Below are 16,634 nucleotides of genomic sequence, written 5' to 3' on the forward strand. Positions count from 1 at the left end.
TCAACTAGAAAATAACATTTAAAAACTTAGAATCTTTGTTCCCTAGTTAAGATTTTTCCTTTGAGTTTAAAATGCTAAGCTCTATTGTTTATTGAGCGTTTGCTATCTGTCAGGCATTTGTTATCTTATTTATCCCTAACAGCAGTTCCAATAAGGGTAGGCTCATTTCTCCATTTTAAAGATGAGGATACTGAGGCTTAGAAGGGCCTCACTTGTCCAAGGTCATGCAGCTAGAAAAAGGTGAGCTAAGACTTAAACTTAAGTCTCCTTGATGCCAGAGGCTTGCATTTTCCCTTATAATCGTCTGCCTCACTACAATACGAGGTAGGTAAATAATTTGACTGGGCAATTGAGATGGAAAGCTAAATACTGCTCTTTTCATTTAACTCTGGCTTATCACAATGGATATACTTATTTGAGCTCTATAAGAAATCTGTGGGCCAGTTTGCCCTGCTCAACCAGGTGTCCAGCTTTTCTCTTTTTAGATATCAATTCCTTTCAGGTTGGGTTAGCTCAGCTCAGAATGAGAACCAACAGCAGTGATTTATTAAACACCTGCTATACACAGGTGGTTGCAGTAGACTCTAGGAGATATAAAATGTTGTATAAGGGGTTTCTAGACTGGAAGGAGAGCACAGACCTACATCATTTTACATGGTGTTAGGAGGTCATAGAAGTAGGGTGAAGGGGCATTTGAGGCTTGGCAAACATGGGAAGTTGGAATTGGCACCTCCAGCACAAGGAACAGCATGAGCACAGGCCTTGGGGAAGAATGTATGTGGGCATTTGGGGGAACAGTCATTACTGCTGCTAGGGAATGAATGGGGTGGGAATAGGAGGAGAAAAGCATGGAGAGGAGAGTTGAGATTTAGCATTTTCTCTGCATTTATGATTATGTTCTTAAGATAGAAACCCAGAAATAGAATTACTGTGTCAAAAGATATTAACAATTTAAGCTTCCTGGTATAAGCTGATAAATTACTTTTCAGTAGTCATATGCCATTTTATGCTCCCATCAACATTATAGAGACTGCCAACGTTAAATATCACTATTTAAGCAGATGTAACATTGTTCTCAAGGAGCCCTGGTGGCTCAGCGGTTAAGCTCTTGGCTGCTAACGTAAAGGTTGATCATTTGAACCCGCTAGCCACTTCATGGGAGAAAGATGTGGCAGTCAGCTTCTGTAAAGATTACAGCCTTGGAAACACTATGAAGCAGTTCTACTCTGTCACATGGGGTCACTGTGAGTCAGAATTGACTGTATGGCAACAGGTTTGGTTTTGGTAACATTGTTCTCAAATAAGTATTAAGAGTTTTGAACATTTTTTCAAACATTTGCTTTTATTAGTATATTGGAATTTTTTGTTCTTATACTCAGAAAAATATACAATTTCTATTAATTATTAGAGCAGATGAAAAACTAAGCCTGTTAATTTGTTGTACTGTGGTGGCTTGCATGTTACTGTGAGGCTGGAAGGTAGGCCACTGGTATTTCAAATTCTAGCAGGGCCACACATGATGGACAGGTTTTAGCTGAGCTTCCAAACTAAGAGAGACAAGGGAGAAGGCCCTGGAGGTGTACATCTGAAAAATTGGCCAGTTAAAACCTTATATTCATATTCAACAGAACACTGATATAGTGCTGGAAGATGAGCCCCTCAGGTTAGAAGTCACTCAAAGTAAGACTGGGGAGGATCTGCCTCCTCAAAGTAGAGTTGACCTTAATAACATGGATGGAGTAAGGCTTTTGGGACTTTCACTTACTAATGGCATGACTCAAAATGAGAATAAACAGCTACGAACATCCATTAATAATTGGAATGTATGAAATATGAAACTAGGAAAATTGGAAGTGGTCAAAAATGAAGTGGAACCTGTAGAGATCAGTCAGTATCCTAGGCATTGGTGAGCAGAAATGGACTGGTATTAGCCATTTTGAATCAGACAATCATATGGCCTACTATGCCAGGGATGACAAATTGAAGAGGAATGGCATCACATTCTTTGTCAAAAAAAAAAAAAATTCAGGATCTGTCCTGAAGTCCAACACTGTCATGGATAGGAGAATATCCATATGCCTACAAGGAAGACCAGTTAATACCACTATTATTCAAATTTATACACCAACTACTAATACCAAAAATGAAGAAATTAATTTTTACCAAATTCTGTAGTTTGAAATTGATCAAACATGCAATCAAGATACATTGATAATTACTGATGATTGAAATGTTTAAATTGAAAACGAAGAAGGATCAGTAGGTAGAAAATATCACATTGGTGACAGAAATGACACTGGAGATTACATGATAGAATTTTGTAAGACCAACAACCTATTCATTGGGAATACCTTTTTTTCAACAACACATATAGTGACTATACACGTGGACCACGCCGGCTGGAATACACAGGAATTAAATCGAGTACATCTGTGGAAAGACAATGGAGAAGCTCAAGATTATCAGTCAGAACACGGCCAGGTGCTGACTGGGGAATAGATCATCAATTGCTCGTATTCAAGTTCAAGTTGAAGCTTAAGAAAATTAAAACCAGTCCAACGAGAGCCAAAGAACAACCTTGGGTATATCCCACCTGAACTTAGAGACCATCTCAAGAATAGATTGTCCAATTCAAAATGACCAATACCAGTCCATTTCAGTTCACTAATGTCTAGGTTATCAATCTTTATGTGCTCCATTTCATTTTTGACGACTTCCAATTTTCCTAGTTTCATGGTTTGTACATTTCACGCTCCGATTATTAATGTATGTTTTCAGTTTTTCCTTCTTATTCTGAGTCGTACCACATCAGCAAATGAAGGTCCTGAAAGCTTGACTCCATCCACGTCATTAAGGTCGACTCTATTTTGAGGAGGCGGCTCTTCCCAGGTCATATTTTGAGTGCCTTCTTCCAACATGAGGGGCTCATCTTCTGGCACTGTAACAGACAGTATTCCACTGCTATTCATAAGGTTTTCATTGGCCAGTTTTTTCAGAAGTAGACTGCCAGGCCCTTCTTCCTTGTATATCTTAGTCTGCAAGTTCCACTGAATCCCGTCCACCGTGGCTGACCTGGCTGGTATTTGAAATACTGGTGACGTATCCTCCAGCATCTCAGCAACATGCAAGCCAGTACAGCACGACAAACTGATGCTACATGGTTTAAAAAATAGGAAAGGTGTAAGATAGGGTTGTATCCTTCTTGCCATACTTAGTCTGTATGCTGAGCAAATAGTCTGAGAAGCTGGACTATATGAAGAGGAACGTAGCATCAGGATTGGAGGAAGACTCACTAATAACCTGCAATATGCACATGCCACAAACTTGTGGGCTGAAAGTGAAGAGGACTTGAATCACTTACTGAAGAGGAGCAAACTAAACACCACAGCCTTCAGTATGGATTACACCTCAACATAAAGAAAACAAAAATCCTCATAACTGGACGAATAAGCAACATCATGATGAACAGAATATATTGAAGTAAAGGATGTCAATTTACTTGGATCCACAATCAACGCCCATGGAAGCAGCAATCAAGCAGTCAAGCAATTGCATTAGGCACATCTGCCGCAAAAGACCTTTTTTTTATTACTAACTTTTATTGAGCTTCAAGTGAACGTTTACAAATCAAGTCAGACTGTCACATATAAGTTTATATACACCTTACTCCGTACTCCCACTTGCTCTCCCTCTAATGAGTCAGCCCTTCCAGTCTCTCCTTTCGTGACAATTATGCCAGCTTCCAACTCTCTCTATCCTCCCATCCCCTCTCCGGACAGGAGATGCCAACATAGTCTCAAGTGTCCACCTGATATAATTAGCTCACTCTTCATCAGCATCTCTCTCCTACCCACTGTCCAGGCCCTTTCATGTCTGATGAGTTGTCTTCGGGAATGGTTCCTGTCCTGGGCCAACAGAAGGTTTGGGGACCATGACTGCCGGGATTCCTCTAGTCTCAGTCAGACCACTAAGTATGGTCTTTTTATGAGAATTTGGGGTCTGCATCCCACTGATCTCCTGCTCCCTCAGGGGTTCTCTGTTGTGCTCCCTGTCAGGGCAGTCATCGATTGTGGCCGGGCACCAGCTAGTTCTTCTGGTCTCGGGTTGATGTAGGTCTCTGGTTTATGGGGCCATTTCTGTCTCTTGGGCTCTTAGTTATCGTGTGACCTTGGTGTTCTTCATTCTCCTTTGCTCCAGGTGGGTTGAGACCAATTGATGCATCTTAGATGGCCGCTTGTTAGCATTTAAGACGCCACAAGGTGCTATAGGAATAGAGACACACCTACCTCACTGACACTTGGGGGAAGCCTGTCAGCATCCTGCCCCCCCGGAGTGTGAACCCCAGTTGCTAATAGAATCTGGTGCACACAACTATCACCACTACTTCTCGAGGTGGATAGGTGTTAGGGTGCAGCACACACTTGATGACCCAAAATCAGATTCTACTCAAGAATAGTGAATAGATTCAGGCATATATATCTGGCAGCAGCCCAAACCAGCTGGTAATAGGTCATAAGTAAGTCAAGGGCTACAGCAAACAAGACAGCACAATCTAGTAGCCCATCCACGTATATTGAAAGAAAACAAAACAAGATAAGACTCAGTGAAAAATTATAGAATATATCTCTACTATATCTTTTTTATATCTTAGTGATGGCTGGGAGACAGCAGTCGATATCAAACCACATAAAGAAGCAGACCATGACACCTTCTACAACCCCCCAAACAAAAGAATCAAAATCTTTCCCAAATGAAGATACAATCCTGGAATTATCAGATACAGAATATACAAAACTAATTTACAGAATGCTTCAAGACATCAGGGATGACCTCAGAAACGAAATAAGGCAAACTGCAGAAAAAGCCAAGGAACACACTGATAAAACAGTTGAAGAACTCAAAAAGATTATTCAAGAACATAGTGGAAAAATTAATAAGTTGCAAGAATCCATAGAGAGACAGCATGCAGAAATCCAAAAGATTAACAATAAAATTACAGAATTAGGCAACGCAATAGGAAGTCAGAGGAGCAGACTCGAGCAATTAGAATGCAGAGTGGGAAATCCGGAGGACCAGGGGATTGACACCAACATAGCTGGAAAAAAATCAGATAAAAGAATTAAAAAAAATGAAGAAACCCTAAGAATCACGTGGGACTCTATCAAGAAGGATAACTTGTTGTGACTGGAGTCCAAGAACAGGGAGGGAGGACAGAAAACACAGAGAGAATAGTTGAAGATCTGCTGACAGAAAACTTCCCTGACATCATGAAAGACAAAAGGATATCTATCCAAGATGCTCATCGAACCCTATTTAAGATTGATACAAAAAGAGAAACACCAAGACATATTATCATCAAACTTGCCAAAACCAAAGATAAAGAGAAAATATTAAAAGCAGCCAGGGATAAAAGAAAGGTCTCCTTCAAGGGAGAATCAATAAGAAAAAGTTCAGACTACTCAGCAGAAACCATGCAGGCAAGAAGGCAATGGGATGACATATACAGAGCACTGAAGGAGAAAAACTGCCAGCCAAGGATCATATATCCAGCAAAACTCTCTCTGAAATATGAAGGAGAAATTAAGATATTTACAGATAAACACAAGCTTAGGGAATTTGCAAAAACCAAACCAAAGCTACAAGAAATACTAAAGGAAATTGTTTGGTCAGAAAACCAATAATATCAGATACCAGCACAACAGAAGGTCACAGAACAGAACATCCTGATATCAACTCAAATAGGGAAATCACAAAAACAAATTAAGATTAATTAAAAAAAAATGCTCAAAACAGGGAATCATTGAAGTCAATATGTAAAAGATCACAATAATCAAAAAGGGGGACTAAATACAGGTGGCACAGAACTGCCATATGGAGAGGGATACAAGGCGATATAGGAAAATAAAAAAGTTAGGTTTTTACTTAGAAAAATAGGGGTAAATATTAAGGTAACCACAAAGAGGTAAAACAACTCCATAACTCAAAATAAAAGCCAAGAAAAACATGACGACTCAGCAAACATAAAGTCAAATACTATGAAAATGGGGATCTCACAATTTACAAAGAAAAACGTCTCAGCACAAAAAAGTGGAAAAATGAAATTGTCAACAACACACATAAAAAGGCATCAAAATGACAACACTAAACACATCTATAATTACGCTCAATGTAAATGGACTAAATGCACCAATAAAGAGACAGAGAGTCTCCGACTGGATAAAGAAACACGATCCGTCTATATGCTGCCTACAAGAGACACACCTTAGACTTAGAGACACAAACAAACTAAAACTCAAAGAATGGAAAAAAATATATCAAGCAAACAATAAGCAAAAAAGAGCAGTAGTAGCAATATTAATTTCTGACAAAATAGACTTTAAACTTAAATCCACCAAAAAGGATAAAGAAGGACACTACATAATGATAAAAGGGACAATTGATCAGGAAGATATAACCATATTAAATATTTATGCACCCAATGACAGAGCTGCAAGATATATAAATCAAATTTTAACAGAACTGAAAACTGAGATAGACACCTCCACAATTATAGTAGGAGACTTCAACACACCACTTTCGGAGAAGGACAGGACATCCAGTAAGAACCTCAATAGAGACACGGAAGACCTACTTACAACAGTCAACCAACTTGACCTCATTGACTTATACAGAACTCTCCACCCAACTGCTGCAAAGTATACTTTTTTTTCTAGTGCACATGGAACATTCTCTAGAATAGACCACATATTAGGTCATAAAACAAACCTTTGCAGAGTCCAAAACATCGAAATATTACAAAGCGTCTTCTCAGACCACAAGGCAATAAAAGTAGAAATCAATAACAGAAAAACTAGGGAAAAGAAATCAAATACTTGGAAAATGAACAATACCCTCCTGAAAAAAGACTGGGTTATAGAAGACATCAAGGAGGGAATAAGGAAATTCATAGAATGCAACGAGAATGAAAATACTTCCTATCAAAACCTCTGGGACACAGCAAAAGCAGTGCTCAGAGGCCAATTTATATCGATAAATGCACACATACAAAAAGAAGAAAGAGCCAAAATCAGAGAACTGTCCCGACAACTTGAACAAATAGAAAGTGAGCAACAAAAGAATCCATCAGGCACCAGAAGAAAACAAATAGTAAAAATTAGAGCTGAACTAAATGAATTAGAGAACAGAAAAAACAATTGAAAGAATTAACAAAGCCAAAAGCTGGTTCTTTGAAAAAATTAAGAAAATTGATAAACCATTGGCCAGACTGACTAAAGAAATACAGGAAAGGAAACAAATAACCCGAATAAGAAACGATAAGGGCCACATCACAATAGACCCAACTGAAATTAAAAGAATCATTTCAGATTATTATGAAAAATTGTACTCTAACAAATTTGCAAACCTAGAAGAAATGGATGAATTCCTAGAAAAACACTACCTACCTAAACTAACACAATCAGAAGTAGAACAACTAAATGGACCCATAACAAAAAAAGAGATTGAAACGGTAATCAAAAAACTCCCAACAAAAAAAAGCCCTGGCCCGGATGGCTATACTGCCGAGTCCTACTAAACTTTCAGAGAAGAGATAACACCACTACTACTAAAGGTATTTCATAGCATAGAAAATGACAGAATACTACCCAACTCATTCTATGAAGCCACCATCTCCCTGATACCAAAACCAGGTAAAGACATCACAAAAAAAGAAAATTACAGACCTATATCCCTCATGAACATAGATGCAAAAATCCTCAACAAAATTCTAGCCAATAGAATTCAACAACATATCAAAAAAATAATCCACCACGACTAAGTGGGATTTATACCAGGTATGCAAGGCTGGTTTAATATTAGAAAAACCATTAATGTAATCCACCATATCAATAAAACAAAAGACAAAAACCACATGATCTTATCAATTGATACAGAAGAGGCATTTGACAAAGTCCAACACCCATTTATGATAAAAACTCTCAGCAAAATAGGAATTGAAGGAAAATTCCTCAACATAATAAAGGGCATCTATACAGCCAACGATTTTTTTTTTTTTTTTTTTTTTTTGTACAGCCAACATCACTCTAAATGGAGAGAGCCTGAAAGCATTTCCCTTGAGAACGGGAACCAGACAAGGATGCCCTTTATCACCGCTCTTATTCAATATTGTGCTAGAAGTCCTAGCCAGAGAAATTAGGCTAGACAAAGAAATAAAGGGCCTCCAGATTGGCAAAGAGGAAGTAAAATTATCTCTATTTGCAGATGACATGATCTTATACACAGAAAACCCCAAGGAATCCTCCAGAAAACTACTGAAACTAATAGAAGAATTTGGGAGAGTCTCAGGTTATCAGATAAACATACAAAAATCACTTGGATTCCTCTACATCAACAAAAAGAACATTGAAGAGGAAATAACCAAATCAATACCATTCACAGTAGCCCCCAAGAAGATAAAATACTTAGGAATAAATCTTACCAAGGATGTAAAAGACCTATACAAAGAAAACTACAAAGCTCTACTACAAGAAATTAAAAAGGACATGCTTAAGTGGAAAAACATATCTTGCTCATGAATAGGAAGACTTAACATAGTAAAAATGTCTATTCTACCAAAAGCCATCTATACATATAACGCACTTCCAATCCAAATACCAATGTCATATTTTAAGGGGATAGAGAAACAAATCACCAACTTCATATGGAAGGGAAAGAAGTCTTGAATAAGCAAAGCATTACCAAAAAAGAAGAAGAAAGTGGGAGGCCTCACTCTACGTGATTTCAGAACCTATTATACCGCCACAGTAGTCAAAACAGCCTGGTACTGGTACAACAACAGACACATAGACCAGTGGAACAGAATTGAGAACCCAGGTATAAATCCATCCACATATGAGCAGCTGATATTTGACAAAGGCCCAGTGTCAGTTAATTGGGGAAAAGGTAGTCTTTTTAACAAATGGTGCTGGCATAACTGGATATCCATTTGCAAAAAAATGAAACAGGACCCATACCTCACACCATGCACAAAAACTAACTCCAAGTGGATCAAAGACCTAAACATAAAGACTAAAACGATAAAAATCATGGAAGAAAAAATAGGGACAACCTTAGGAGCCCTAATACAAGGCATAAACAGAATACAAAACATTACCAAAAATGACGAAGAGAAACCAGATAACTGGGAGCTCCTAAAAATCAAACACCTATGCTCATCTAAAGACTTCACCAAAAGAGTAAAAAGACCACCTACAGACTGGGAAAGAATTTTCAGCTATGACATCTCCGATCAGTGCCTGATCTCTAAAATCTATATGATTCTGTCAAACTCAACCACAAAAAGACAAACAACCCAATCAAAGGATATGAACACACACTTCACTAAAGAAGATATTCAGGCAGCTAACAGATACATGAGAAAATGCTCTCGATCATTAGCCATTAGAGAAATGCAAATTAAAACTACGATGAGATTCCATCTCACCCCAACAAGGCTGGCATTAATCCAAAAAACACAAAATAATAAATGTTGGAGAGGCTGCGGAGAGATTGGAACACTTATACACTGCTGGTGGGAATGTAAAATGGTACAACCACTTTGGAAATCTATCTGGCGTTATCTTAAAGAGAAATAGAACTAGTATACAACCCAGAAATCCCACTCCTCGGAATATACCCTAGAGAAATAAGAGCCTTCACACAAACAGATATATGCACACCCGTGTTTATTGCAGCTTTGTTTACAATAGCAAAAAGCTGGAAGCAACCAAGGTGCCCATCAATGGATGAATGGTTGAATAAATTGTGGTATATTCACACAATGGAATACTACGCATCGATAAAGAACAGTGACGAATCTGTGAAGCATTTCATAACATGGAGGAACCTGGAAGGCATTATGCTGAGCGAAATTAGTCAGAGGCAAAAGGACAAATATTGTATAAGACCACTATTATAAGATCTTGAGAAATAGTATAAACTGAGAAGAACACATACTTTTGTGGTTACGAGATGGGAGAGGGAGGGAGGGTGGGAGAGGGTTTTTTACTGATTAATGAGTAGATAAGAACTGCTTTAGGTGAAGGGAAGGACAATACTCAATACATGGAAGGTCAGCTCAACTGAACTGGACCAAAAGCAAAGAAGTTTCCGGGATAAACTGAATGCTTCAAAGGTCAGCGGAGCAAGGGCGGAGGTTTGGGGACCATGGTTTAAGGGGACTTCTAAGTCAATTGGCAAAATAATTCTATTATGAAAACATTCTGCATCCCACTGTGAAATGTGGCGTCTGGGGTCTTAAATGCTAACAGGCGGCCATCTAAGATGCATCAATTGGTCTCAACCCACCTGGAGCAAAGGAGAATGAAGAACACCAAGGTCACACGATAACTAAGAGCCCAAGAGACAGAAAGGGCCACATGAACCAGAGACCTACATCATCCTGAGACCAGAAGAACTAGTTGGTGCCCGGCCACAATCGATGACTGCCCTGACAGGGAGCACAACAGAGAACCCCTGAGGGAGCAGGAGATCAGTGGGATGCAGACCCCAAATTCTCATAAAAAGACCATACTTAGTGGTCTGACTGAGACTAGAGGAATCCCGGCGGTCATGGTCCCCAAACCTTCTGTTGGCCCAGGACAGGAACCATTCCCGAAGACAACTCATCAGACATGAAAGGGACTGGACAGTGGTGGGGGGGAGAGATGCTGATGAAGTGTGAGCTAATTATATCAGGTGGACACTTGAGACTATGTTGGCATCTCCTGTCCGGAGGGGGGATGGGAGGATAGAGAGAGTTGGAAGCTGGCATAATTGTCACGAAAGGAGAGACTGGAAGGGCTGACTCATTAGGGGGAGAGCAAGTGGGAGTACGGAGTAAGGTGTATATAAACTTATATGTGACAGTCTGACTTGATTTGTAAACGTTCTCTTGAACCTCAATAAAAATTAAAAAAAAAAAAAAGCAAAGATGTCCCCTTGAGGACTAAGGTGCGCCTGACTCAAGTAATGATATTTTCAATTGCCTCATATACATGTGAAAGCTGGAAAATGAATAAGGAAGAGCAAAGAAGTGATGCCTTTGAATTATGGTGTTGGCGAAGAATATTGCATATACCATGAACTGCGAGAAAAATGAACAAATCTGTCTTGGAGGAAGTACAGCCATGATGCTTTTTAGAAAGAAGGATGGCGAGACTTCATCTTGGGTACTTTGGACATGTTATTAGGAGGGATCAATCTCTGGAGAAGGGCACCATGCTTGGTAAAGTAGAGGGTCAGTGAAAAAGATGAAGACCCTCAATGAGGTGCATTGACGCAGTGGCTGCAACAATGGGCTCAAGCATAGCAATGATTGTGGGGGTGGTGCAGGACCAAGTCATGTTTTATTCTGTTGTACGTAGGGTCACTGTGAGTTGGAACTGACTCGACTGCACCTAACAACAACAACATTGCTCTCAAATAACTATTAATATATTTGAACATTTTTTTCATTGTGTTTTAAGTGAAAGTTTACAATTCAAGTCAGTGTCTCATACAAAAACGTATACACACATTGTTATGTGACCCTAGCTGCTCTCCCTAGAATGTAACAGCGCACTCCTCCTCTCCACCGTGTATTTCCTGTGTCCATTCAACCAGCTGCTGTCCCCCTCTGCCTTCTCATCTCACCTCCAGACAGGAGCTGGCCACATAGCCTCATGTGTCTACTTGAGCTAACAAGCACACTTCTCACCAGTATCATTTTATGTCTTATACCAAAAACAAAACAAAACAAAACAAAAAACCAAACCCACTGCCATCGAGTCGATTCTGACTCATAGCAACCCTATAGTACAGAGTAGAACTGCCTGATAGAGTTTCCAGGTAGCGCCTGGCAGATTCGAACTGCTGACCTCTTGGTTAGCAGCCATAGCACTTAACCACTACGCCACCAGGGTTTCCCTTATGTCTCATAGTCCAGTCTAATCTTTGTCTGAAGAGTTGGCTTCGGGAATAGTTTCAGTTCTGGACTAACAGAGAGCCTGGGGCCATGTCCTCAGGGGTCCCTCCAGTCTCAGTCAGACCATTAAGTCTTGTCTTTTTACTAGAATTTGAGTTCTTCATCCCAGTTTTCTCCTGCTCCATCAGAAATTCTCTGTTGTGTTCCCTCTCAGGGCAGTCATTGGTGGTAGCTGGGTACCATCTAGTTCTTCGGGTCACAGGCCGATGGATCCTCTGGTTTATGTGGCCCTTTCTTCTCTTGGACTCATATTTTCCTTGTGCTTTGGTATTCTTCATTCTCCTTTGTTCCAGGCTACTTGCTAGCTTTTAAGACCCCAGACACCACCCACCAAAGTGTGATGCAGAATGTTTTATTAATACACTTTGTTATGCCAGTTGACCTAGATGTCCCCTAAAACCATGGACCCCAGACCCCTGCTCCTGCTACTCTGTCCCTGGAAGTGTTTCGTTGTATTCAGTAAACTTCTTAGCTTTTGGTTTAGTCCAGTTGTGCTAACTTCCCCTGTGTTGTGTGTTGTGCTTCCCTTCACCTAAAATAATTCTTGTCTACTATCTAATTATTGAATACCTCTCTCCCTCCCTCCCTCCCTCCCTCCCCAATCTCATAACCATCAAAGAATGTTTTCTTCTGTGTTTAAACCTTTTCTTGCATTCTTATAATAGTGGTTTCATACAATATTTGTCCTTTTGCACCTAATTTCACTGAGCATAATGCCTTCCAGATTTATCCATGTTATGAGATGTTTCATGGATTCATCGTTGTTCTTTATTTTTGCATAGTATTCCACTGTGTGAATATACCATAATTTGTTTATCCATTCATCTGTTGTGGGCACCTTGGTTGTTTCCATTGTTTTACTATTGAAAACAGTGCTGCATATATTTATTCATATTTTTTTTTTTTCTAGTGCGAGGGCTCTTATTTCTCTAGAATATATTCCAAGGAGTGGGATTGCTGAATCATATGGCAGTTCTGTTTCTAGCTTTTTAAGGAAGCGCCAAATCGATTTCCAATGTGGTTGTACCATTTTACATTCCCACTAGCAGTGTGTAAGTGTTCCAGTCTCTCCACAACTTCTTCAGCATTTATTATTTCGTGCTTTTTGGATTAATGCCAGCCTTGTTGGAGTGAGATGGAATCTCATTGTAGTTTTGATTTGCATTTCTCTAATGGCTAATGATCGTGTATCTATTAGCTGCCTGAATGTCTTCTTTGGTGAAGTGCCTGTTCATATCCTTTGCCCATTTTTTAATTGGATTATTTGTCTTTTTGTTCTTGAGGTTTTTCAGTATCTTGTAGATTTTAGAGATTAGACGCTGATTGGGTTGGGTTTGTCATAGCCCCCAAATATTTTTCCATTCTATAGGTTGTCTTTTTTCTCTGTCAGTGAAGTCTTTGAATAAGCATAAGTGTTTGATTTTTAGGAGCTCCCAGTTACCTAGTTTCTCTTCTGGTTGTTATGCATTGTTACTAATGTTTTGTATACTGTTTATGCCATGTATTCATGCTCCTAGTGTTGTCCCTACTTTTTCTTCCAGGATCTTTATCATTTTAGATTTTATATTTAGGCCTTTGATCCATTTTGAATTAGTTTTTGTGCATGGTGTGAGGCATGGGTCTTGTTTCATTTTTTTGCAGATGGATATCCAGTTATACCAGAACCATTTGTTAAAGAGACTGTCATTTCCCCGAGTGAATGGACTTTGAACCTTTGTCAAATATCAGGTGCTCATAAGTGGATGAATTTATATCTGGATTCTCAATTCTGTTCCATTGGTCTATGTATCTGTTATTGTACCAGTACCAGGCTGTTTTGACTACCATGGTCTAATAGGTTCTAAAATCAGGTAGTGTGAGGCCTCCCACTTTGTTCTTTTTCGGTAATGCTTTACTTATCCGGCGCCTCTTCCCTTTCCATATGAAGTTGGTGGTTTGTTTCTCCATCTCATTAAAAAATGCTATTAGAATTTGGATTGGAATTACATTGTATCTATAGATTACTTTGGGTAGAATAGACATTTTCATAATGTTGAGTCTTCCTATCCATGAGCAAGGTATATTCTTCCACTTATGTAGGTCTCTTTTGGTTTCTTGCAGTAGTGGCTTGTAGTTTTCTTTGTATAGGTCTTTTACATCTCTGATTAGATTTATTCCTAAGTATGTTATCTTCTTGGGGGGTATTGTAAATGGTATTGATTTGGTGATTTCCTCTTGGACGTTCTCTGTGTTGTCTAGAGGAATCCAACCGATTTATGTATGTTTATCTTGTATCTTAATACTCTGATAAACTATTAGTTTCAGTAGTTTTCTTGTGGATTCTTTAGCGTTTTCTGTGCATAAGTTCATATCATCTGCAAATAGGGATACTTCTTCCTTACCAATCTGGATGCCCTTTATTTCTTTTTGTAGCCTAATTGCTCTGGTCAGGACCTCCAGCACAATGTTGAATAAGAGTGGTGATAAAGGGCATCCGTTATGGTTCCTGTTCTGAAAGGGAATGCTTTACAGACTCTTTCCATTTAGGATGATGTTGGCTGTTGGCTTTGTGTAAATGCCCTTTATTGTGTTCAGGAATTTCCCTTCTATTCCTATTTTGCTGAGAGTTTTTTTTTTTTTTATCGTGAATGGGTATTGAACTTTGTCCAATGCCTTTTCTGCATCAGTTGATAAGATCATGTGGTTCTTGTCTTTTGTTTTATTTATGTGATGGATACACTGTTTTTCTAAATTTTGAACCATCCCTGCATACCTGGTATGAATCCCACTTGGTCAGGTTGAATTATTTTTTTGATATGTTGTTGAATTCTGTTGACTAGAATTTTGTTGAGGATTTTTGCGTCTAATTTCATGAGGGATATTGGTCTGTAATTTTTTTTTGTTTGTTTGTTTCTTTACCTGGTTTTGGTATTAGGGTAATGCTGGCTTCACAGAATGAGTTTGAGAGTGTTCCATCCTTTTCTGTGCTCTGAAATACCTTTAATAGTAGTGGGGTTAGCTTTTCTCAGAAAGATTGGTAGAATTCTCCAGTGAAGCCATCAGGGCCAGGGCTTTTTTTTCATTGGGAGTTTTTTTAAAATTACCTTTTCAATGTCTTCTTTTGTTATAGGTTTATTTAGTTGTTCTACCTCTTTTCGTGTTAGTTTAGGTAGTTAGTGTGTTTCTAGAAATTTGTGCATTTCTTCTAGGTTTTCAAATTTGTTAGAGTACAATTTTTCATAGTATTCTGTTATGATTCTTTTAATTTCAGTTGGGCCTGTTTTGATATCACCCATCGTGTCTTATTCGGGTTGTTCGCTTCCTTTCGTGTTTTTCTTTTGTGAGTTTGGCCAGTGGTTTATCGATTTTGTTGACCTTTTCAAAAAACCAGCTTTTGGTCTTGTTAACTCTTTCAATTGTTTTTCTATTCACTGTTTCGTTTAATTCTGCTCTAATCTGTATTATTTGCTTTCTTCTTGTGCCTAAGGGCTTCTTTTGCTGCTCTCTTTCTGTTTGTTTGAGTTGTAGGGATAGTTCTTTGATTTTGGCCCTTTCTTTTTGAATGTGTGCACTTATTGCTCTAAATTGACCTCTGAGCACTGCTTTCACTGTGTCCCAAATGTTCTGGTAGGATGTGTTTTCATTTTCATTTGATGCTGTGAATTTCTTTATTCTGTTCTTAATTTCTTCTGTAACCAAGTAGTTTTTGAGCAAAGTTTTGTTCAGTTCGCATGTGTTTGATTTTTTTTTCCTCGCTTTTTCTGTTACTGATTTCTACTTTTATAGCTTTATGGTCAGAAAAGATGTTTTGTAATATTTTGATGATTTATATGCTGTTAAGGCTTGCTTTATGGCCTAATATATGGTCTGTTCTAGAGAATGTTCCATGTGTGTTGGAATAGAAAGTACACTTGGCTGCTGTTGGGTGGAGTGTTCTGTATGCGTTCATGAGGTCACGTTGGTTGATTGTGGCATTTAGATCTTCCATGTCTTTATTGAGCTTCTTTGTGGATGTTCTGTCCTTCACCGAAAGTGGTGTGTTGAAGTCTACTATTACTGTGGATCTGTCTCTCTTTTCAATGTTGTTGGAGTTTGTTTTATGTATTTGGAGCCCTGTCGCTGGGTGCATAAATATTTATTATTGTTATATCCTTCTGATATATTGACCCTTTAATCATTATATAGTGTCCAACCTTATCCTTTGTGGTAGATTTTACTTTAAAGTCTATTTTGTCAGAAATGTTGTTTGCTTGATATATTTTTTTCCATCCATTGAGTTTTAGTTTGTTTATGTTTTTAAGTCTAAGGTGTGTCTCTTGTAGGCAGCATATGGACAGATTGTGGTTTTTTTTTTAATCCATTCTGCCACTTTCTGTCCCTTTATTGGTGCATTTAGTCTATTTACATTTGCTGTAATTATTGGTATGTAGGAGTTAAAAAAAATTTTTTTTTTTGGAGTTTTTAGTGCTGTTGCTTTATGTCTTTTTTTGTTTGTTGCTGAGTTTCTTTTTTCCACTTAATTTTCTGTGCTGAGTTGTTTTTCTTTATATGTTTTCTTTTCCTCTTATTCATTGTTGTTGCTCTTGTTTTTTATTTTGATGTGTAGGATCGTTAGTTTCCTTTGTGGCTGCCTTAACATTTACCCCTATTTTTC

At 38.5% G+C, this 16,634-nt stretch overlaps 1 protein-coding gene across 1 annotated transcript in view; it reads left to right on the forward strand.

The window, feature by feature from the left end:
- EFHC2 (EF-hand domain containing 2) overlaps nucleotides 1-16,634 on the forward strand; it is a 230,156-nt gene that overhangs the window by 86,988 nt on the left and 126,534 nt on the right. The window lies entirely within an intron of this gene.

Source organism: Elephas maximus, chromosome X, assembly GCF_024166365.1.
Source record: "Elephas maximus indicus isolate mEleMax1 chromosome X, mEleMax1 primary haplotype, whole genome shotgun sequence".
Taxonomy (NCBI): Eukaryota; Metazoa; Chordata; class Mammalia; order Proboscidea; family Elephantidae; genus Elephas; species Elephas maximus.